The sequence below is a fragment of the Rhipicephalus microplus genome, chromosome 2, assembly GCF_043290135.1.
Source record: "Rhipicephalus microplus isolate Deutch F79 chromosome 2, USDA_Rmic, whole genome shotgun sequence".
NCBI lineage: Eukaryota > Metazoa > Arthropoda > Arachnida > Ixodida > Ixodidae > Rhipicephalus > Rhipicephalus microplus.
In genome coordinates, this window is record NC_134701.1 from 86,124,608 (window position 1) to 86,149,939 (window position 25,332).

The 25,332-nt window shown below is 44.0% G+C and overlaps 1 protein-coding gene across 3 annotated transcripts in view; it reads right to left on the minus strand.

The window, feature by feature from the left end:
• Window positions 1–21,720: 21,720 nt before the first annotated feature.
• The window catches only part of LOC142785149 (uncharacterized), a 128,613-nt gene continuing 125,001 nt past the window's right edge, over window positions 21,721–25,332 (minus strand). For 2 of the 3 annotated variants that reach the window (XM_075883613.1, XM_075883601.1), the window contains 2 exons: window positions 24,271–24,381; window positions 21,721–22,072 (listed from right to left, as the gene is read on the minus strand). The gene's annotated coding sequence lies outside the window, so the exon portion shown is untranslated. The remainder of the gene's footprint in view (window positions 22,073–24,270; window positions 24,382–25,332) is intronic. The other variant, XM_075883605.1, reaches the window with a different exon arrangement.

A 25,332-nucleotide genomic window follows, 5' to 3' on the forward strand; every position in this document is an offset into this window, starting at 1 on the left:
TCCTTTTCGTTTCAATTCCATGCTCAGGGTTTTGCCCCTACGGCTCGCTCGTCGCCGTCACCACACCGGTTACTGACTCCTGTTAAGGGGTTGTGACAATAACTTTTCTGGACCATGTATCCACTTTGCCAATATTGAATAAGAGAGGTCTGCGTGTGTTTGTAAACTCTGCCTTATTTCAGAGCACTGTGTCGCTTAGAGTAGACCGGGCAAGTCCCAGATTTCTATCTATTTTTTACCCTATCGTAATCATGTTTGAGCATGTAATAATGAAAGCGACCAGATGTTTATACTAATTTGTTCAGTTTTGTGTTGTAATGACCGAATCAAAATATGATTTATTTCACAAAAAATGCATTTTTTACTCCTGTGCATGATTTTAAACAAGCTTTGCACACTTTTCTTTAGATCAAATAAAAGGTATTTTAAAGCATCAAGTTCAGTTCAGTACACCACCAAGTTTTGCTTGAGTATGTGCACAAACAATCAGCATTACACCTTTTGCCATTTTAAAATTATTATACTGACATAACAAAAAAAGGCCATTTCGAGAAGATGGAGTTCAAAGTATGAAATGGAAATTGCGCATTTTTTTCTGTGCCAACCTCTTTTTTTTACTATGCCAACTTATCCATTTCACTGTGTCTGACTTCGGTAAATACTTAAACATTACTAGTTGGACGGCTCTTTTCTTTTCGCTAAAATGCTGAACTTCATGCTTTTTATCAATTTACAAAGAAACGAAGCTACAAATATACCATCTGTGAAAGGGCCATTTGCTTTCAGGTCGCTTTTTTTAGTTGATTAAGAAAAGATACGCAGGATAAGGAGCAATACTGTAAGATCTCAAGCAAGCGACCCCACCTAAGCAAGTGCCATCCTCTCTCTATTAACGTATTTAAAACATGCGCGAAACACTGAGCAAGCACCTCCCTCTTCACCTTCCTGTCATTTCGGCAGTTTCCTTCACTTTCTTTATTTAGAAGCGCAACGAGGTTGCAGAATCATAGTGAATGCATGCATATCTATTAAAGTGTATCAGTTTCATTGGAAACACATGCGGCTTTCCCACCGACCTCTTGATTTTTGATGCAAGACCGAGCAAGAAGCCCCCCCCCCCTTCCAAATCTCGTCACTTTCACCATTGTGGGAACACTTGTTCAGGATTGCACGGTACATGAAATTTGTGGAAAAGGAATCTGCTCTCATATCTTGTAACCAATGGCAAAGTACTTTTTTGAATTTTTCCTTGCCCTGCTTTCTTCATACATAAAGTGATTACCATAACCCTTAAAAATATCATTTAATTCTTTACACCGCTTCGAAATGGAATATGCTGCCCGCTGATATTGTGAACTGCTCTTCTGTCAAATTCATGAGCAGAATTCAGAAACTTTATGAACACCTTGTTTACAGTACAATGTGCATACATCTTGCTCTTACTTGCTCTGTACATAAGTTTTAGTTTTTTCCCTCCCAGTTTTGTGTATTGGTGTTCAATTATTCCTGGATGGGCCTGAGAAGGGGTCTGCAGTATTGTAAAATAAAAGAAAAATAAGCTACTTTGAAATTCACATAAACTTTTTTGCCTGCACTGACAGACACACGTAGTTTTAACCCTGCTCAAGAAGCATGAAGTCGGCAGACTTGTCAATTAATTGAAAACATCAATGCCATTGAAAGCTAAATTTCTTAACAGTGCACACTTGCCTGACAGCTTCCTTTTGAAGCATTTGACGCCCTGTAGAGGTGAGGCATCATTGGAAAGGACTGTTGTAGCGGCTCAGAAGTGGTAAATCTGGTTGTGATGCAGCAATGCCTGAAGTTAAATCTAGGCTATGGTGGTAGTGGCAGCTGCTGCAGTGTTTGTGCCGAAGGTGGCTGGCTGACCTGGAGGATATGACTGAAACTTAAGGGGTGAAAGATATTAGGTACCAAAAAATCACAAAAAAGAATGTTCACTGTTTTATGAAAATATACATCTTAGAGTGACGAACAGCTGAGCTTGGTAGAGATTTATGTTGGACTTCTGTGAACAGAATAAGTGAGAAGCGTAGCAAGTAACGGGTGTGTCGTGGGTAGTCCTTACATTCACAACATAGCTCACAAGCTAAAGAAAGTGATATATAGATACAACATCAATATATTAAGGCCACCGAATCACTAGGTAGTAGGTAAGTTATGCACCGTCGTGCTGAGAAACAATGAGAAGAGATAAGAAGCTGGACTCCCATTTGTTTTGTACACGCACCAAATTTTTGTTGATTACCATACAGGTGCAAAATAAAGAGTTGCTTTTAGCTTCGGCCCTACCTACATAGGGCAGATGGGCGAGTGTTAGCCAGAGATTGACGAAATGTAAGAGAGCGCGAGCTACATGCTCACCAAATACTCTATGTTTAAATTTTCGAAGGTTTGTTGAAAGCACAGGCCGACAAAAAATGTGTACCTCACTCAATCACAAAATGTGTTTGCACATATGGCTCATTCAGATTCTCATTTATGGCCCAATCCGAGTTTTAGTGACTCGGCTTGTGAGGGAGTTTGCCGACCTATGGCTGAGAAGGGTTCTGAAGTCTCCAATTACTTTCATCCAAAGCCTTTATTTCTTGTTCAATTTGCCCATTCCATTCTAATAATTTTGTTCTCTTTCAGGAGGAGGCTCAATCAAACAAGCTTCTAATTAACAGAGCCATCCTTCAGGGATTTTTTTCTTTCTTGAATCGCTGCTTTTTGTGACTTTTTTTGAAGGGGGAGAGGGGGTCTTGGGAGTGTATATATAAACCCAAATATTACCATTCAGTAGAGATGCTCTAAATGCCACAAAATCCAGACTAATCACTCATAACAGAGCAAGCAGCTCCCTACTTTCTTTGAGAGTTGTTAATTAAGTAGCCTCTTCTCCTCTAACACAATTTTCGCTGTTTCTATTTGCCGAGTGAGTGCGAAATAAATCCGTGTATGCTTGGGCATTCAAGAAAGTGCCTAAGTAGACGCATGGATGTGCGTTTTTTATTCTCAGTAATTTTTACACTTCTACGTTAAGCGTTGACCAATGACTGAGCAAGGGCTACTCTTCAAACGTTGTCGGATTATCATTCACTCTCTAGGAGCAATTTCTGAGAATTTTTCGGCAAACACAACATACTAAGAAGTCTGTACTTTCCAGTAACACGTACCTCAAAACTAGATTTATAGTAACTGCCTTACTTAAGTCATCTATTACTTCATAGGTAGCCACGAATATTCACTTGTCACGTATTGTACTGCCTGTTGTGTTGCTGACCGCCACAGCTGCTTGTGCTCCTTAATTTATAACTATGCAATGGTTGCACATCATATTTTCAGGCTGATGAATTTTTACAAAAGTAACTGCTTTATGAACGTAACGAACAAACAGCCAGCGTGAGTGTAACTTGAGAAGCTTGCTTTGGCATGTTGGCACTCCAGAGATATGTTTTAGCTTATAAAATACAATGCCTATATTTTTCAAAACTAAACTGACCCCGAATAAAAAGCAATTAAAATTTCTTGATATAACGCATATGTGTTGCACAATTTCTTTGTGTCCCTGTTTATCTTATGAGCGCACAGCTCTCAGTTCTTGGCGCAAAGCGCCCATGTACACATGTCTCTGATTAGTGTGAAGTGTGTGCTATAATTCAACTTCGGGGTGCTGAGAAGTGCAGTGCAGCTCAAATTCATCAAATACTGAGCAATGTGTACAGCACAACTTTCAATACATTACATTAAGGCACTGCAATAGTGTAGGAAGGTAGAAGCATGATCCACAATGTTTACAATGCAGACTGACCTGGAATGAAGCAAGGGTAAAACATTGATCTTGTTGACTGAATGCATCAGATAATTCGAGAAAAATATTGGGTGTTACAAAAAGCGGCGCGGCAGCTGGGGGCCATGGGCTGAAAAGCGATGAAGAAGAGGCAGAATAGAACAGCTTGCCCGACGAACGGGTGTTGTGTCTGTCTCGTTTATTACAATGGCGCAGCCATTCAACGAACCTGTGTGCGACGACCTACGTGAAGAAACCGTCCTATGGAGCGGACGCACTCTCCGGCGGCCTGCAGCTCCTGCTACCGTGGCCATGGCATCCGACCTGACCACCCTTGGTACGGAAGCCAGTGCGCTGCCTGAAGGCGTCCTTGCAAAACCACAAGGTTACTCCACTGACTTGGCTTCGCCAACCCCCTTCTTGCCCAGGGACGCCGTACACGCTCCCTTGGACTTCACCTCAGGTACCATCCCTAAAGCAACGTCAGTACCGTCGCCAGAAGACAGGTGTTATTCCTCGCCTGTAGCCGCCAGCGAACTCTGCACGGTTCTGCAGGCCATCGCTACTTCGAGCCAGCATCTTGCAGATGCCACCGTCACCTTCTCAGCAGCCTGTGCACGCAACACGTTGCCTCCTTCGTCTATGGCAGAAATTCCTGAATTAATTGGCGTTGATCAAGACCTAACCGTCTGGCTGGATGAAATCCGTTCGTTGGCCTGTTGACATGCATGGACTGACGATGTGACGATTTCGCTAGCCGTAAGCCGATTGCGCAAGTCCGCCAAAGCGTGGCATCAATACAATGGCTACAAGTACAAATCCTGGAGTGACTGCACTATAGCCTTCGTCACCACCTTCCCATCACTTCCATCTGCATACGACGATTATTTCATGCGCATGCCATCGCGTCGTCAGGCTCCATCGGAAGACGCCCGTAAATAAGTCGATGATAAGTTATGAAGCGTGGAAGCTTGGGCAAGTTGGTAGGACATGACTGAATTCAGGAACAGCGCAACCTACAAGTGGTTACTTCGTAACTACGGAAGCGAAAAAACAAGGACAGAAAAGAGCGCTGACTTTCAACAAAAAAACCTTTTTTGTTGAAAGTCAGCGCTCTTTTCTGTCCTTGTTTTTTCGCTTCCGTAGTTACGAAGTAACCACTTGTAGGTTGCGCTGTTCCTGAATTCAGTCGACGATAAGCGCGGGCTTCTTGACAATGGTGGCATTACATGGATCTCTCTGGCTGCCCGCCATGTCGTTGATGGCTTGGCTGACCCTACCCATGCTGCCATCTTATCTTGCCAGTCACCTGAAGCGCCACCCCAGGTTTTCGCTCAAAAGGCAGCCGAACTTCAGCAGAACTCTCGACGTCGGCTTAGCTTGGACACATTACCGACTGTCTGTTCGACTTGTGCCTCCACACGGCACGAATGCTTCAAGTGCTGTCACATTGGCCACAACGCCAAGGAGTGTCGTCAATCTTTCCAGACCCGAATCCACTGCCAAGCTTGTCAAACTCCTCGGATGTCCATTCATGTTGAGGGAATAGGTGACCTATCTGCTCTGGTGGATACCGGTGCGGAACAAACGGCGCTACACCGAAGTCATGCTCCGGACACTATCCGACTGTGGACGCAACCTCCCCTCTGCGGACTTGAAGGAAGTGCTATGCCAGTCGGAATGCTCGACATTTCAGTCCGGACGGCAGCGGGCACCAAAGTTCTTCCAGCCATTCCCGTCTTTGAAGACCTCCCTGCTGACATGATCCTTGGTGCTGAGTTCTTGCTATCTGATGACAATGAGCTAACCATACATTGCGGCCACGTCGAGCTCCGGTCTTCGACAGCTGGCACTACCACCACAAACCTGCCACCACCGACAGGTGAGCCTTGCCCTCCGCCTACCTTTTTTTCTATATTGGCTCGCCATCAGCCAGTATTCGCTAGAAATACAGCAGAACTGTCAGGCACTAATTTGCTGCTCCATCGCATACCAACGGGAGATCATCCGCCAATATGCGTACCACTGCGACGATGCGCTGAACGAGAACGGGAAGTGATCGTAGAACAAGCAGATGAAATGCTTGCCGCGGGCATTATTAGGCCGTCATTGAGTCTGTGGGCAGCACCAGTCGTCCTTGTTCGCAAGAAAAACGGATCACTACGCTTCTGCGTGGACTACAGGCAGCTCAATAAGTGTACAATGCCTGACTCCTACCCTTTACACCGCATTGATGACGCTGTTGATACAGTACGTCACTGCATGTTCTTTTCGCCGCTTGATTTACGCGCAGAGTACTGTCAGATTACCGTCGCGAAAGAAGATAGATGTAAAATGGCCTTTCACACACCTTTCGATTAGTATGAATTCAACCGCGTGCCGTTTGGACTAAGAATGGCTCCTAGCACTTTTCAGCGTGCGATAAGTTCAGTTCTCTGCCCATTGAAAAACCAAGCCTCTGTGGTGTACTTAGACGACATCCTGGTCGTTGGCAGGACGGAGGATGAACTCCTTCGTAATTCGGACGAAGTACTACACAGACTCTATGCAGCAGGGTTTCGTATGAACAAAGAGAAATGCCAGTTTGGGGTGTCCAAGATTTCTTACCTGGGACATAATATATCTCATGTCGGCATTCAGCCACTCCCGGAGCGAATAGCTACCGTGTCGCAGTATCCCACACCAACCTGCTTCAAGCAGGTTCAGTCATTTCTGGGTGTGGCGTCGTATTTGCGAAGGTTTATTCCCCACTTCGCTTCAATCGCAGCTCCCTTGAGCGGTGTTTTTAAAAAGACGCGCGGTTTGAATGGGGCGTCTCACAAGAAAATGCTTTTCGAGCTATAAAACAAAAGCTCACTTGTTACCCCACACTAAGTCACTTCAATGAAGACTGGTCCACCGAAGTGCACACTGATGCCAGCCAAGTCAGCCTAGGAGCTGTGTTAGTGCAGCGTGATCCCGATGGCGTGGAACACGTGGTCGCTTATGCCAGCCGAAAACTTTCAGACACCGAGCGCCACTATCACTCCAACGACCTTGAATGTCTTGCAGTGGTATGGAGCGTCGATGATAAGTTTTGTTATTATCTTTCCGGGCGTAAATTCACTGTTGTGACTGATAATGCTGCGCATGGATGTTCTCCAAGCAGCAACTTAAGCACAAATTTGCCCGCTGGATAATCACGCTGCAAGAATACAATTTTGACGTGCGCCACCGCGCCGGAGGCTAAACAACGTCACCGATGCACTCTCACAGAACCCCCTTGACTGCGTGCAACAAACCAGGCAAACCCACATTTTTTTGCCCAAATGGATATATCCCGAGCCCAACAGGAGGATAAAAATTTGGCATCCATTATTGCATCTATCACTGACAAGGGAAATCACAGTTTTTTGGTGGTGCGCAATGCCGCATTGTACCGGCGTCACTGGCGAGTGGACCGATCCGAAGAACGTTACCTCCTGGTGATCCCGAAATCCCACAGGTCAGAATGATTTTAAGCCATTCACGACTCCCCAGAAGGCAGACACACTGGTCGACAAGCCACGCTTCGCAAACTACAAGAACGTTTTTGGTGGCCGAAGATGCAAAGTAGCGTCCGTTCTTATGTCGCCAGTTGCAAAATCTGCCAGCAGTTTAAGCGACCGCCTGGGTGTCAACCGGGATGACTAACACCAATTCAGATACCTAAAACAATTTTTCACACGATTGGCATTGATTACATGGAACCTCTACCCACCCCCACTTCGGGATATCATTACGTCATTGTAGCAGTAGGCTACCTGTCAAAATACGTGGAAGTGGGGGCGGTGCCATCTCTTGCATCCACTTACCTAATCGACTCCCTCAAGCACCGACTTGAATGGAAACATGGCTTACCAAAAAGTTAATATCTCATCGGGCTACAACGTTTCGTAGCGGGGAACTGAAAAAGTACCTTTGCACGGCAGGCGTGCAGCACCACTTCGCATCCGCGTTTCATCCTGAAGCAAACGGCCTTACTGAGAGAACCAACTAGAGCATCCAGGCACGACTCGCTCCATCATACGAAGGCCGGGAAAAGAGGAGAGGCCGACTGGGACGTCCTCCTTTCATCAGCCGCTTTTGCGAATAACACAGCACTGCAGACGCCTACCGGGGAAATGAAACGCCTTACGAAATTGTTTATGGGAAACTACCACAGCTCAAAGCAGTCCTCAGTCTGGTTGCTCCCACTATAATTCCACGTGCCAACGATCGCAAAGCGGCCTGTCAGAAGATCTGAACTAAGGCGATCAGGAAAGCCACCCACGCACAAGAAAATCAAAAGCGCTACTATGACAGACGCCATAGGACCGCTCTTGCTTACAACATCAGTGACGAGGTCTGGGTGCAAAGGGGCACCAGCGAGCCCGGCAAGAAGCTACTCCCCAAGTTCGACCAGCCATTCATAGTTACTCAGCGTGTAGGAGGAAATACCTGGCGTGTGAACACCTCAGATGCGAACTTCACTCTCGATAAACGCAAAAGAAACAACTTTGCTGTGCATGTGTCGCGCTTGAAAAAAGCAGTCGAACCGGTAAAGGTGCTATGAACTGTAATTTATTTTTTTTCTTTGTAAGGTCCACAGGGTAGCCGAAGAGCGACGCGGCAGCTGGGGGCCATGGGCTGAAAAGCGAGGAAGAAGAGGCAGATTAGAACACCTTGCCCGTCGAACGGGTGCTGTGTCTTTCTCGCTTATCACAAGGGTCAGAGTTTTTGGGCTGAGTAATTCATTTCCGAAAAGATTGCAGTCAGCTCAATACAACACAGATGTTATACCATTGTTGAACACAGAGAGAGACTCCGGTGCTGCAAACTGCGTGCAAAGTCATTTCCTAAGATGCCGTTGTGGCTCAAGAATGTTGTCTGTGATAATTAGTTGTGTTTATCACTGAGAAGGTGGACAAAAGGAAATAAGTCTCTACGCTTAGTTTCGTGTGCTTGCATGTGATCCTTTGAAAAGAGCTAGTTGTAGGCATACATGGAAGCATCGTCCTCACTTTACAGCGTGTAACTGTACTTGTGTCTTGCAAACATAAGTCGCTCAAATTTTCGTTTCATTTCTTAGATTGTTTGAAATTCTTTAGACTGTTTTGGTGACAAAATTTCTCTTCTTTGTTATCAGTACTTCACCTTGGTTATCACAGAAAAGGTGCGCAAGAGCAAATATTTCTGAATGTTTCGTTTCGCGTACATCCATCTGAGCTTTTCAAAACAGCATGTTACAGCTTATTTCACCTATGCATGGAACTCTTCTGCCAAGCACAGAACTATATATGTGACGCCATGATGACTGGTAGTCATGGCCCGGCTCATTCGCCATGTATTTCTATTGTCACTTCTTTATCCTCGGCTTCTACCTACCATCACTACCTTCTTACGTCACATGATTCCCCCTCCTACTGGAAGAAGTCGCGTTAGACACTTCACGAAACAAAACGCAAAGTGTTAAAGCGAAAAAATGTCAAAATGCACCGTAGTTACATTTCAAAAGGGAGTTCCTTAACTCGCACAAAAAATTCACAGCAGAGGGAAGCAGTCCGGTCATATCTAAGAGAACTCGGGTGTACGAGGCTAGCTGTTGCGCTCTGAATGGTATAACCACATCCTGGAGATATGCACTGGTGGTGACATGGGTTGAGTTCTTGCGAGGAACGGACAAGGTTGAGAGTCCCTGTAGCATTTGAAGTTCGGGTGTTGAAGGCGTTGAATTGTGTTCTGGTGGAAACAGACAGTGTGCGTCCAGTTTGCGAGTGCGATAGTCGCCGCTGATGAAATCACAATTAGGTCTTGGTCACTGCGTTGTACAGATGGTGCCTTCTCGTCTCTTTCGTCGTTTTCTGTGGTTTCGGAGCTATAATCGTAGGCGCAGTGTTGATCTCTTCGGCCAAACGCGTTTCTGGCGCCGATCCCTTATGCGAAGATGCCTCACGTCTTGAATTTGTTTTAAGAGGCTTACTTTGCGTCGGCGTCCTTGTCGGTGTATCCGTTGGAGTGTCTGCGAGTCTTGAACTTGCTTTTTCTGGCGTTGCTGATGTGCCTGAGGAAGGTATGGCGGTGGGATCCCTTTCTGAACATCTCGCTGGTTTTCTTGACAACTTGATGTGGTTGTCAGTCGGCAGCTGGTAGTCTGTGGGCTGTTGTCATGCAGTTCGGGCAATGAAGATACTGCTTCAGAGTTGGTAGAAAGTTATTCAGAAGCTTCTTCTATCCTGTTCACAAGAAAAGGCTCTTGCGCATTGCAGCGTGCGACGTTCGATGCGTCTGAGCCTTCGGTGTCGCTTCGACTGTCGAGTGTGTATGCACCGGATGGCGATGCATGAGCCCGTGCGGAAGAAACATGGCTCGACAGGGTATTTTGCCGGTGCTTCAGCTCGTCTATCGTGAACACGGCGTCCTTATAAGACAAACGGGGAGCGTCAGGAGTGCTTGAAGAGCCGCGTGATTGAAACCTGGGTAGTGGACCACGTACGTAAGACGAAGCAAGAAGTGCATAAGGTGGCTAAGCAACATCTCGTGTGATGTGCAGGAGCGAGGACTTTCAAAACGCTAACTTTTGCGAAGAGAAACCTGGTAGAAACCTATGTTCTTTGAGAAATGAACGTGGATTGTGACGGCTGAGTGTTGTTGTGTGCAGATGGCCTTTACTGAGGAAGTCCTTGTCGTATTCGTTAAAACGGGCAACCATCTCTTCTCTGACCTTTTGCCATGATTCGTCGTTTTCGAATATGTGTGTCAGGTAAAACTTAAATGCCCAAACGGAGACGTAGTCAGTGAAGTTGGTGATCACCTCCTGTTCCAACCATGATGCAGCGGTAGCGTGGAGCTCGAACTGGTAGAACTAGTCCTGCACGGGTCCATCGTTTGCTGCCTCGGTGTATTTGGGGATGTCAAGGTAGGCCGGTGAATCTGTCATGGTGCTGGTCGTTGTGTCCTGGTTGGAGATGGTTTGGTAGTTGATGTATGGTCAGGGCGTCTTGTGGGGAACTGCGTCGATGATGAGCGACTGATGAAAGGGTAGGCAGGTCTTCATCCTGTCGACTAGTGTGACGCTATGATGACTGGTGGACGTGGCCGGGCTGATAGCCATGTTTTTTCTATTAACCATCGCTACCTTCCTACGTCAACTTTGAAAAGAGCTTGTATGCCAGCATGGAAGCATCGTCCTTACTTGACAGCTTGTCACTGTACCTCTGTCTTGCAAACATAAGTCGCTCGAATTTTTGTGTTTCAGTTCTTAGATTGTTTGAAATTCTTCAGACTGTTTGTTGGTGGCAGAAGCTCTCTTCTTTGTGATCAGTACTTCACCTTGGTTATCACAGAGAAGGTGCGCAATAGCAAATAGTTCGGAATGTTTTGTTTCGTGTGCATCCACCTGAGCTTTCCAAAACAGCTTGTTACAGCTTATTTTAGCTATGCATGAAATATTTCAGCCAAACAGAGAACTATATATGTGTTGCAGTACTTGTGTTATTGAAGCAAGATGAATACCTAAATGTTTTGTTCATGTTTCCATGCAAGGGTTCACATGGAAGCATACAAAACAAAGCGTGAAAATTTATTTTCTCATGTCCAACTTCTGAGTTATAAACACAGCCAAGTGTCACAGACAACAACTCTGTTGCCAAAAAACACTTTCATCAACCATTTCAAGCAATACATGGAAACTCAAAATGAAAAATTGAGCCCCTTTTGTTTGCAAGACATGAGTACCGTTACAAATAGGTGCCTATAGGGAACGACGCTGTACTTGCAAGATTACAAGTCGTTTTTAAAGGTTCAGATGGAAGTGCACGAAACAAAGTGTCGAGAATTATTTGCCATTCTGCACCTTCTCTGTGATAGTTCAGCCAAGTATCAGGAAGAAGAAAGCTTGTGCTACCAAACACACTGATAAACTATTTAGAGCAATGCGTGGAAGCTCAAAACAACAACAAGAGCCACTCTTGTTTGCAAGACATGAGTATCGTGACCACTAGCTGTTCTGTGGGAATGATGTGGTACATGAATAGATACAACAAGCTGTTTTCAAGGGTTCAGATGGAAGCACATGAAACAAAATCTTGAGAACTATTTGCTCTTCTTCAGCTTTTGAGCAATAAACACAGCCAACTGCATTTTACAAGCAATCAAGCTTGTGCCACCCAAACAATCATTCAAACATTTAAAGTAATGTGTTGAAGCTTGAGCTGAATATTTGAATCAATTTAGTTTTAAGACTTGTGTACCATGAGAAATACTTAGTTGGCCAGTGGTGAAGATGCTTTCACGCATACGTACAACAAGCTGTTTTGAAAGGGTCAGATGAAGGCACTGGAAACAAAAATTTCATAATTATTTGCTCTTATTCTGATTCTAAAGAATAAACACAGCCAATTACTATTCACAAGTGATGAAGCTCGTGCCAAGCCAACCAAACTCTCAGATCGACCATTTCGAGCAGTGCTTGGAAAATTGAGTTGAACAATTTATGTTGTTTTGTTTAAACAACACCAGTACTTCAAAAACTTTTTAATGTGGATTTATGTAAATGTTTTGTATTTGTATAGAATAATGACTTTATTGGAATCTTTAGTGTGTGTGTTTAGACCACACAGCCCAGTTTCTATGTCTCAACAGAGAGGCCTTGCCCCTCGTCCACGTCGTGTGCACTCATGCCTCGAGGCACAGGCCAGGGCTTTGCCTCAACGTCCAAGCTGCATAGAGCTCATTCACACTCTTTCGTGGTAGTCCTGCATGGGCCCCTTGTGATTTTTGCCTTTGGGCAATGACTGAGCATGTGAGCCAGGCTTGGTCGATCTCGCCTGATTATATGGATGAAGTGTCTTTTATCTTCTTTTCTATTGTTCATCAGATAGGAAATTACTCAATCACTATTTACCGTTAGAGATTTCTAATAGAAAGGTTATTGATTGCAGAAATACAACATTTAAATTATAGTTTTTTCATAAGCTGCACAGCATTATTTGTGCAAATATAACACGTGTACAACCAAAGGTGATTAAATGAAATAAAGTACTTTGGTAATTATCTTATGTACTTATCGGTTATACTTTAGCACATAATTGCAACTCATGATATGTACTAGGTAAAATTGATTATTTCTTGAGGTTGTGTACAGCCAACTAATGGAGCTGAAAATTTGAGTATTTTATACCCTTCAATGCAAAAGAAACAAAATGTTATGCATGCCTAGGGATTTGGTCTGATAAGTTTATTCATCTTCAACATTGACTATTAAGGTTGACATTGAGCCCTATGAAAGTCCTTTGTATGAACCCATTGAGCCCCATGAGCTTTTATATTGTGCTAGATGGGACCTACATACAAAACCCATGATCCCTACATAGCTCCTACGTACCACCAAGTAGGTCGTGTATAATGCCTATTTTCTCCCATTTGGTTCCTGTACAGTTCCTGTACTAACTCTTTTAACTGCTGTATTGAAGCATACGGATCCTGTATGATATATATATATATATATATATATATATATATATATCATCATATTATATCATATCATATACATATATATCATATATATCCCTCTGACGAAGGCCGTGCCACGGCCGAAACGTTAGTAAATACGATCCTTTTCTTATGTGCTATCTTCAAGTTATTTCACAATATATATATATATATATATATATATATATATATATATATATATATATATATATATATATATATATATATCTATTGCAAGCCCATTCCAAGAAATTTATTATTCTCACTTGTACATACTCATCATCATCGTTCCCTCTCGTTGGTGTTCTAAACCAAGGAAGACATCGCGGAATGAACGCTTCTGCTCACCCTGCCTGATGAAGTCGCTCTGCGTTTTTCGGAGCAGTTATCCCTCCAAAAACTTCAATCCTTAGTTTTCTGAAGATTGTTCAACAGGATGAGAGATTATAGGAGGAAGCGGTGATGTGGAGCGTCTGTAGGTCGGTGGAGAGCGTCGTCTGGAGGAGCGGTATTGCTGACGTTGACGAGGGGACGCTGGAAGATAAGGAGGCCGGTACTGTGTAAACGAGTAGGTGGCTGGAGCATAAAGATGTGGTCTTCGGAATCAATCTCGTTTGAACTCAGCATACCCTCCGTCGTTCCTCTTGCCGGCGGTGACGGCAGTAACGAGAAATGTGGCCTTGTATACCGCAGTAAAAGCAAACAGGACGAGATTGACGCTACTGAGAATACGAGGGTGCAGAAGTCATTGCACCGCGCTCAGCAGTCAAATGACCCCTAGCAATGTCATTAGAGTTAAATGTCTTAAGAGCCAGTGAAATCGCAGCGATCTCCACATATGTAAGCATCAAGGTTCGAGCAACCGATGCGCCCGGTGTCGACCTGGGCCTCCCATCAGCGTATGTGGGCATTGTTACGAGCCGCGTCGGTGGCCGCAGCGGACCCAGTAGGTAGCGTGGAGCTGGGTGGTGGTCGTCATTCCGCAGGCCTTGGGGGCGTTCAGAACTCCAGAGAGCTGAGGCAGAGGGACAGGCGTAGAGGAAAACTTACCAAGACGTTTATTTGCAACATGTGGGACAGTAACATCCGAACGACGACTCTTCTCGCGTCTCTCTCCTGTTCCCTTCTGGCGGGCTGCTGCCCGCTCCCTCCCCGTCCAGTTCCGAAGATAAGGGCGGATTGACTTCGGGGAACCAACCACTCATGGAGAGCACAACACAACACAAGTATCCCTTCACGTACGTGGCAGCGCACTTTGCACAGGCGCGGGGACTAGGAGGCGACCACGCAGGAGGAATTCACGGGAGTCGCTCCTACAGCCTACAACCGGCCTTCCGCCCATTCCAGAAGGGCCCGATTGTAGCCACTGCCCCACAGGCGAAGCGCACAGCTGAGACAAACACAGCCGGTGCAGGTGACAAACCGGTACACCATAAAAGAATGTTCGAGATGACCGGAAGGCACGCTTGGGGGCAGCCGGCCAAAGGACTTCGTTACTGCTTTGTAACAGCATCGGGAGAGCTGGTGGAATGACCGGGGGTGTCAGTGTCGCCATTGCCGCTAACACCCCTGTTACACGGGCACCCGCGAAGACCGTTTAACTCCCTCGTCCTTACGACAACGAAGATGCGGTACGTGTCACACGGCCACCCTTACGTGAACGAAGGTAAACGGAGCGTTTCGCAAAGCACGTTCAACGATCTCCCTTCGCAGCGAAACGAGGTACTCTCGTCCCCAGCAGTCTAGAGGTCAGAGAAAAATTTCGAGCACTAAGTGGCCGCAGTGAAAAAATAATACGTTTTGGCAATCTTAAACGTTCTTTCGTTGTAGTGCTCATGCAAAACGCGTGTTTGTTTACACATATTTACGCCCGCCAGAGTTCACTTACTCTCAACACCGATGCTCTACACTCCGTGCCTCGCGGGTCGGGCCGGGCGGCGCCATTGAAAAATATTTCGCCCATGCGTGTGGTTGTCGTCGCCGCTGTGTCACTCATGGCTGAAGAACACAAAATGTGTGCTCACGAGGCAAAGAAGCACAACAACGTTCGTACACAGGGATGAACACAGGCAACAAAGCAACTACAAGCACAATGTGGCCAGCGTCACTAGCAGCATCGCTACAATTAGCAAATTCGTTTTTATTTGAAAATATTTTAATGGTTTGTTAGCCTCTTACCTACTTAATAGTGTTTTTTGTGAAAACCCCATAACGAGGACTCACAAAAAATCAATAGAGATGAAATCAGAATACTTTTCCAAAAATCAAACAGCGCCGGCTGAGCCCACTCGCGCCAACTGTTACAACCTTTTCATTGCCGTGTGTCACTGCCACAACTCCTTCTCCGTCGAACCACCTAGGAGAGATTTACGTTGACGGTGTTCAACGGAGTTTAGTGGTGACCGTGTGACAGGTGTATAACTCCTGCTGGGGCTATCTGCACAGTGCGTGTTCAGAAAAAGTGTACACAATTTGCTTTATTTGTCTTATTTGTACACAGTGCACTTTACTGTATTTATTTGTACAAAGTGTGCTTTATTTACCAGTTGTGCACAAATGTTTACTGCTTGTTACGTCACGGTACAAAGTACACCAGTGATACCCGACTATAAGACAGCTTACGTGTTTATAAATATATTTAGCCATAAATTAACCGCTTGATTAAATGCCCTGAATTTTCTTCACTTCTTCACTGTATTAACACACCGGTTAGGAGGTATTACACCTTAACATACCGGTTAGGAGGTATTACTTAAGAGGCGGGTTAACAAACGGGCAACTCACGTGTTCATAAATATATTCAACCATAAATTAACTACACGACTAAATGCGCTAAATTGTTTTCACCTCTTCACATCACTTCATTAGTTTAATGACCTGGGTTAGGGAGTATTACATAAGGGGTGGGTTAACAAATGTGGGCTACCGAAAGTGATAATCGTGACTAACAATATGCAGTTATGTTGTTCGCAAAAGATGATGGACGCGTGATGGTTGCGATGTCACGGCGGAGGCAATTCCAGTCCACTGCTGTGCAAAGAAAAGGTGATGCCGCAAAGGTAGTATTGTGAGCACATGTGCGTGCGATTGATAAAGAATGGGTCATGCGGCAATATATGCGCGTTAGTGGCCAGTTTGTTTGTGAATGCACAAGAATTAACTCACAAAACACAGCTTGCGAACAAAAGTTGGGTGTCATGGGCCCTCAAAAGTCTCTCATTCAAACTTTTAGTATGAACCTTTACTCGGTAATATCTTAAATAAGATTGCTTTGAGTAGCAAGGGTGCCACTGTTTCTGCTGGGTCCCTAGCCGCATAAAAATGGCAGTTAAGAAAAAGCAGACATATGTGCATGTCCAGATTCGTGGTGATCTTACCTGATGTTATTGTTAAACAGCACCAAATTATTTCCAGCCACTCATAGTGGAAACTAGGAAACTCTTGATGGTTTCATTTACAGCAATCAGAACACCACCACCAATCCTCTCATCACGGTCACGTCGGTCCACAACAACTTTTTGTTACAATCAAACAGCTCGTTGTTTTTTATTTCGCTTGAAAACCAAGTTTCACCTAATATAACAACATCTGCTCCCGAATCGTTGATAAGGACACTGAGGCTCCCTTTTTTATTACTAAGGCGGCGGAGTTGGTATATAGGGTTGGTATAGAAAACAAAATTCCACCACTTCTCGCAGTATTCTATTTTTTTGTGGCTTGCGTTGTTGTAGAGCGCGTCAACATAGGGGAGAGAGGGGCATTCTGACAAGAGCGGCAAGTTGACGCAGGCTTGCACACATTGTCTGAAGGTTCTTCGCAAACAAGCTCATGCACACCGTCTTCACCTGAATTGTAAATACAGCACTTACCACCTGCGAGAAGTTCGTTGTGGGTTAACCAAGCGGTTATGTTACGCGTTTTGCTTAACTCACTCAGTTTTTTCCGGGCAGTGCTGATAACGAATGAATAGTCTTGCTTTATATTTATTTCAGTTCAAGAAAGCAGAGAATGCTTCACGAAAAGTAAGTATTTGCTTTAGTCTGCAGCAAACTTAGCAATAATGTGTCTGTTACTCCCTGTTTTGTATCGTCCCAACCTATGGGCACATACATACTATCTGACGAAAGCTGAAGCTGTAGTCTATTCGATGTAAGCGCAATAATTTTTGTTCAAGATCGCTCCCAGTTCTCACGATAAGTATCTGCAATGCCAAAAAACAGCAGGTTGTCCCGCTTAGGACGATCCTCAGCATTTTCAAGTCCAGCCCGCATTGTAGGAAGTTCTTTTTGAATTGTAGATAGACATTCACGTGTGTGAAAGACGTCTTCCTGAAATCCCTCGAAACAAGCTTTTTGTTGTTCCACTGAGAGCAAGCGCTCATTAATGCCCACTACAGTGAACACCAAAAAAGTGTGGGCAGCTTTAAGGTCGTCGATTGCCTGCACAGTGTTGTTTTAGTTTGCCTCAATTCGATCGCATCAAGCATTTGTTTCTTTCACCATTTTTAGTATTTTATCGGTAGGACCAGGATTTTGCTCGACGTCTGCGCACAACGCCAAGAGCAAGGCACAAAAAAGGTTCAAGCCGGACGTATGCTGTCTGTAATAAATGTTACACTATAGAGGCGCTTTAGTCTCAACAAATACTGCGAACTTGAGGAAATGTGCAGGATTTACTTGTTGTTGATATTATACAATTTACTTATACACACAGAAAAGCAACGCTGCTTGCTACTCGGATAATTGAGGAAAACTTTCGAGAAGCCTACTCGGTGCTACTCAAAACTGCAATCGTTGTGTACCACAATGCCTGACCAAACGAAATCACACGACTCATGCGACAATTATGATGAAGAAGACTTATGATGAAGGCTTATGATGAAGAAGAAATATGATGAAGAAAACTGATGAAGAAGAATTATGATGAAGAAGAAATTTAGGGAGACAAGTTCTCTGAGTAAACGCTTCTGAAGAACGTCTTGTATGATTTGCACGTAATTCAAACAAATGTGAGTCGACCACTTTTTCTTGCAGTTTCCAGCACGACTGTTTCCGATTGTATAGCATGTTATGTACGATTTTTTATACTGTTTAGCCTATCGGTTTTCTAGAAAACGCGACCGTACTCTGCGTGTATATGTTTATGTGTATGTGTATGCATGTGGGTCAGCTATCACCACAACAAGCAGCCATATTATACGGCTAGCATAGGTACCAAAATTGCTGTTGGTTTGTGGCTTTGGATGGCACAAGGCCCAAACCACAATGGCTGCACGAAATTTCAGGAATAACAGTACACACTGTATGGCCTCATCCCACTTGTCTAAAAATTTTCAGGCCGATGACTTCATTTCAGGCCAACAGTTTTGTGAGGAAATATGACGTAGAACTAACGCATCATGATTAGAGCAATATTGTTTGCGTGTTTTACCGCGAAAAATTACCTTCAACACTCGTCATCTGGCCGGCTCCGATGGGAATAGAGGTAACACAGGCCAACTTATGGCTCTCAAAACTTGAAATGGTTTACCACAGGTTTGTCACAGCAATATTCGCCAATGGTGACCTATTGTTCAGAATTGTTTAGCTCTCATTTTGATATATGCCTACGTTATTGTAACACCTTCAAGACACTATATTGCCTCTCACTTACTTTGTGGTTTTTCATAGCGATTTATAATTGTTTAAACAAAACGCCAAGGAATGGGCAAGTGTGTGCGCTGCTTCATTTTCGTTAATAACAAACCTTTCCCAAACAAATTATCATTACATATCAAAATAAATGGTACAGTGGCCTCATCTGTAAAAGAAATGTTACGAGTTATTACAAATTGCACAAGTACATGAAAAATACTTAGCTGCATGGACACAAGTGGGTATATTAGAGAACGCATGGTTTAAATGCATATGCAGTGTAACGCAGTCGTCTTCAGTAAGGTGGAAAATTCGGCGTCGTTCATTGTGTGTACGGAACACAGACGTGATAATATCGGTAATTGGCATTTTTGGAGTCGGAGTAACCAATGCAGAGGCTGCGTAAACCGAGATATTTTTCAACACCTCGCAGATGTATCGCAAAATAATACATGTGTACTCTGCTTGCAAGGTGACATTGGTCAACACCAATGCGGCTGTCTTTCTAAAGCGTGGTAATTGTCATGTTCGCAGTGCAGCTCCAACTTTTTTGCAAACTTCTGTGAGCTCTAATTGCATTCCAATGTCAAAGATCTTTGACAAACGTCTGTAATTGAAAAACTACCGAAAAATTCACAGCAAGCAGATACTTCTATGTACAGTGCTTGTATCCAACGCACTTCCATACAACGATAATTAGTCGGGATGCCACTCCACTGAACGTAGTTAGAACAGGGGAACATAAAGAGTTTGAAATAAATCCGCACGCAGCATATGTGCACTTGTATGTTCCCTTAGGAATATTTATCATGAATTAGCAGAACTACGGTTGCGCTGGTTTGAGTGCACACACAAACAATTCTTGGCGCCCTGCGACCGTGGCCTTCTGGACATACGCATCTACTATATGCTCTCACTACTACCTTCAGGAAAACAAGTTACTGGGAAAGCAGGCCTGACGCTCGGCGATTTGCTTGGTGTGGGACATGAGGTACTGCATTCTTCCTAAGTAACGTCTGCTATATGTACAGGCTATTTAATCGCGCACGCATAAACACGCCTGGCAACCGGGCTGAACACCCTCGCGACATAAGTATTGCGGCAGCATTCCAGTTATACTTTTGCGGATATGTATCTCGCTATCTATATTCGACCATTCTAGCGACTATAGGCGGCACGGCAGAAGATCGAAATGACGGACGAGACGGTCATATCGCGACCATTTGCGTCAGCGTAGTAGAGCGTGAAAACGCGCTCAGTGGTTTATGATTACTGAGAGACCGAACTGCGTCACAGCTTTACAACCGCGTGACAGCTTCGGAGCTCGACGGTAAATGGAGCGGCCTGATTTGCTGGAATTACCTAATACATTTTAGTTATGTATTCTTATCTGTGTAGTGAAATACTTCTAGAACGAGTATAATCTATCGCCATATTGTGAAAGCAATCATACCACGCTAGTATATAGTCGAAACTAAGTGGAAGTTTTATGAAGAGAGAAAAGAAAACTTTTATTGTGCTAAGCCAAGCTAATGCTTGCTGCCTGTTGGTGGCACATGAATATCGGAAAAGGTTCCCAACAGGGACGTATTGATCAATGTGGTAAAGTGGCCAAAGTGGTTGATGGCAGAATTAGGAAGGATGCTATCACGACCATAATTCAATTTCAATGCTGGTTGAGGAACCCCGTTTTCCTTCTTGGGTGGAGTTTCAGCAGTCAGACGCTAGTCAATGATGCTAGTCAACTGGCACTGCCTAGAAACCGTCTGCTTGCGAAGTGGCTCCTAGTGAAGGGCAATTATTGCAATACATTCTTAGAAAAACAAAATGTTGTTTGTTATTAGGTACATAGCCTTTCATAATTTGCCATCATTATCATCGTCATTTATTTTCTCTTCAGTTATTTGTTATTCAATTATTGACTTCAGCGCCATGCATAGTTAGCTTTTTTATTTGACTGCATCAAAAACCGCAGTGTAATGCTGCACTTAGTACGCCTACTTACGAAAAAAGGTCCCGCCGCAGTGCAACGATAATTACACGCCAAAAAGGTCCCGCCGCGGTGGTCTAGTGGCTAAGGTACTCGCCTGTTGGCACGCAAGTAACGGGATGGCATCTCGGCAGTGGCAGCTGGATTTTCGATGAAGACGAAAATGCTGTAGGAGCGTGTGCTCAGATTTGGGTGCGCGTTAAAGAAACTTGGGTAGTCGGAATTTCCAAAGCCTTTCATTACGGCATCTTCCATAATCATATGGTGGTTTTGAGACGTTAAACCCTACATGTCATCTTATGAAACAAGCCTTCGCACAACTTAGAAAAATATATTTAGGTATCAATATTGTTGTGTCTATTTTCTGGTACATGTACAGCTATACCCCTTTTACTTCATTTATTCATGTACCTTTCCTGTATCTTCTTACGTCGTAGCCATATGTATCTTAAGTTGTTGTGGTAAGGGCTTCAAATGCGTGTATTTCGTTATGAATAATGAATTGCAAATTAGCAAAGTAAGTACGCGTCTCTAGGGCAATACACTCATGCGCATGGTACACCTTGTCATGGTATTGTTGCTTAACAATATTCACCATGCCTTGAAGCTTTGAAGTGGGTGAACGTTTTAACCACTCACTCAAAACACCAAACACGTAGTGTAAGGTCTGTTTCGATGAAACGTTGTTACTCGTGCAATCTCACGCGCATTGCATGCGTAACTAGCACGAGAAATTCTGTACACGAGTTTTCCAGCACCAGATTTTTATTTAAAAAAACTCAGTAGCTCGCATTCACAAATTTACTCACGATGATTTTTTGTAGTTATCATTTTTAGTATACCGTGTGCAGTAGCGCTGTATATGCAGCAGACTGCTGCACCTCAGGGCTGTCTGCGTGCACATTTTTTCTTCGGATGTCCAAGTGAGCGGTCGCAGACAGGAATGTTGTATTGAAGCTCTCCTTTATGATGATGTTCTAATTCTTTTTTCTTCCGCCTTTTTTGTCATCCTTTTATCATATTCGTCGTAGGAATGGCAAGGGTCGCTTTTTGTGCCTTCCACGGCAGAAACCATATCGTCACACACCAACGAGGAGGTATCGTAGCAGTCGTTTTCTTCGTACTTTCCTTCTGCACGTATTCCCCATATCATACACTGCAGTTTACCTGTGTAAAGTGCGAACACGTTTCGGTGACAACATGACTCATTGTCCACGCGGATTACGCAAGCAGTGGTTGCAGCATATAACCATTTTTGAACCAGAGCCCTAGCGGTTTCATCAAATAAGAAATTGACCCACGTCTCTCATCGATGTCCACTACCGGTGGCGTCAACATGAGGAATGCGAGAAAGTTCTCTTACGTGGTCACTGGTATGTCACTATATGACGTCAGCATGCCTGGAATTCAGTTATTTTTCTACTATGACCAGGGCATTATCAACTAGGGCAGAAGAGACGATCATGTCACTTTTAATTACTAGGAAGAAATCCCTCATACGTGATATTTTAGCACGCTCGAGAAATATTTTGCAGCCTTTAATTCCTGAGGGACCCTAGCTGAATTCCTACAGATCACTTCGTATACTCCACTATATGCGGTATCTGTGAAGTATATACGGTATATATACGGTGCAGTATACGTAGAGTTTATTTATTTATTTATTTATTAGAATACCCTCAGGGCCCGTAGGGCATTACAGAGGGGGTGGGTACAACATATATAACACACAAGAAAAAAAGAGAAAATAAAGAAACAAGTATCAGATGCGCAAATCAGGAAGGCAACATAAGTCAACTAAAAATGTATAAGAATTCAAGCACATACAAGACAAAGATAGATAATGGAAACTGCGTATAGTTACAAGCATTGCTGAGAAATTGCAGTCTTGAATAACAAAGGGTCTGTTATTGATACAACGGAAGAGGGAAGGTGGTTCCAATCGGCGGCTGTTTTCGGTAAGAAGGCTGCTGAAAAGAATTTGGTGCGGCAAAACGGAATGGCAACCTTATGCTGATGATCAATGCGCGATGAGTGGTATGACGGTTGTGAAATGAGGTCTCGCTTCATTGATGAATTGTGAAAAAATATCTTATGAAAAAAATGCAGTCGCGCCAGTTTCCTCCGGACAGTTAAATTGGGTAGGTCAATGTTAGATTTCATTTCTGATATGCTAGCAGTACGGGAATAATTAGAACAAATGAACCGAACTGAGCGGTTCTGAACAGATTCTAACGCGTTAATTAAATTTTGCTGCACGGGGTCCCATATAGCGGACGCGTACTCAAGCTTTGGGCGAATTAGTGATCGGTATAATAGAATTTTGAGGGACAGCGGAGCGCGAGAAAAGTTGCGGCGTAAGTATCCTAGCGTTCGGTTAGCGTTATTACAGATGTAGGTAACATGCGTGTGCCAAGATAGATTGTTGGTAATGTAAACGCCGAGGTACTTATATGAAGAGACACGCTGGAGGGGAACGGCGTTAATTCTGTAGGTACAGGGGGGAGAAATAGATCGCCAGGTTATTGACATGCATTTAGATTTGTTAGAGTTGAGAGTCATAAGCCATTTATTGCACCAGGTTGAGACAGTGTCAAGGTCTGACGGTAGAAATTGGTTATCATATTCATTGTTTATTTCGCGGTAAATTACACAATCATCTGCAAATAACCTTATAGCGGAGTTAATGCTGTCTGGGAGATCATTAATATATATAAGAAAGAGTAAAGGGCCTAATACGGAACCTTGGGGTACGCCGGATGTTACTTTAGAAAGAGGTGAGTTATAGCCATTAGTTGTTACAAACTGAGTTTGCTTGATATACTGTCCGAATACCCCAACGATCTATTCCTGTGTCCCTTTAATCTCTTCCTGTTAGCCTTACGTGGTGGGGAAATACAAATTGTATGTGATTATTTTACCACGCACCAAGTCTCGTACGCTATCGGACGCACTTTTTCTGCAGCAAAATTCTACAAAAGCACACCTTGCTTATTCATTCTTTTGTCTATATAACGCACATTTAGTTCTTAGAGCTCTTTTTTGGCTATGCGTGTGGACTCAACTAAGTTGTAGTATAACAACCTTAGCTTTTGGAATTGATGTCATGTACCCTATAGCCGCACGCCTCAGAATGATATCGCGGTTTTGGTGCAGAAAACCCGAGAAGGCGGCTAAGGTTTCTGGTTTTAATTTTGCTACCTACTTTTAATATTGAGTAATATAAACCTAAACAATCCCTTTCATAATACTTTCCTCGATGTCTCGATTTTAAGTAAAACTCTTTGATGCACAGACAGTAAGGCGCGGAGAACATTGGGACAACATTTTCTGCTAAAATTTTGTAGGACTCTGGTAGTACTCACCATCAACAATTGACACAAACGTAAGAGTTACGCAATTGTTTTTTGCAACAAGTACGTCATATTCATTCATTAGGCCAAATACTGAACTGTCGGATTCTGATGTACCGTCCACTGGAAAAACCACAACAAGGAAATAATGGTGGTCGGTGCAAGCACGTCTCAGCTGAATAGAAATGTCAATGACTGCTTCAAATCTAATACCGTAGCGCAGCATTCCTGGTCGATAACCATGCCGTGATAGTGTTAATGTAGTCAATCAGAACACATACAACACACCATAATAGGCGAGTTTGCATTCAGTCACTAACCCGTAGTCTGCAGAATAGGTATGTAACTTAGATTTAGCATAACATATTATATTATTCGGCTGGAGCGGGAACGTCTGGCCGAACAAGAAAAGGGAATGAAGTGTTGTGTCTTGGAAGTAACTCCGGAACGATGCGGATAAGCTTCGCTAATCACCCTTCAATAAATACACCCCATCGCAACACTTTTGGTGTAAGTGCCACGTAGGATAACGGCACCACGATGAACGACGATGCACCAACCACTGAGACGAAATAAGTGGAGGTTCGCCAAAGTAGACTACTTGCTGGTCTGCCACCTGCGATGGCTCGTAATGGTAACAAGAACCAGCCACCTGCTCCCCGTATTCCGTGGAAGCGCTACATCGAGCCTCCAACCTTCAACGGACAAGCTGGGAAAGATGTCGACGCATGGCTCAGCCCCTACCAACGGGCTAGTTGGTGTAATTGCTTGGATGCTAGTGGCCAGCTCAACATCGTGGGGCTCATTTTAAAGGTGACCACGTCTCTATGGTTTGAAAACCATTAAGAAAGCCTGATCACCTGGCAGAGGTTCGTCGATGAAATCAAGAAATGCTTCACGGATGTGGCAGCTAAGAAGCGCACCGAGAAAATCCTCGCGCGATGAGCTTAAGTATGCGGGGAAACCAGCACGACGTATATCGAAGCGACACTCACGTTGTGCAAGACACTGGACCCCTGGATGACATCTGACAAGTGTGGTCATCTTTTAATATGAATTGCGAAGAATGCCTAT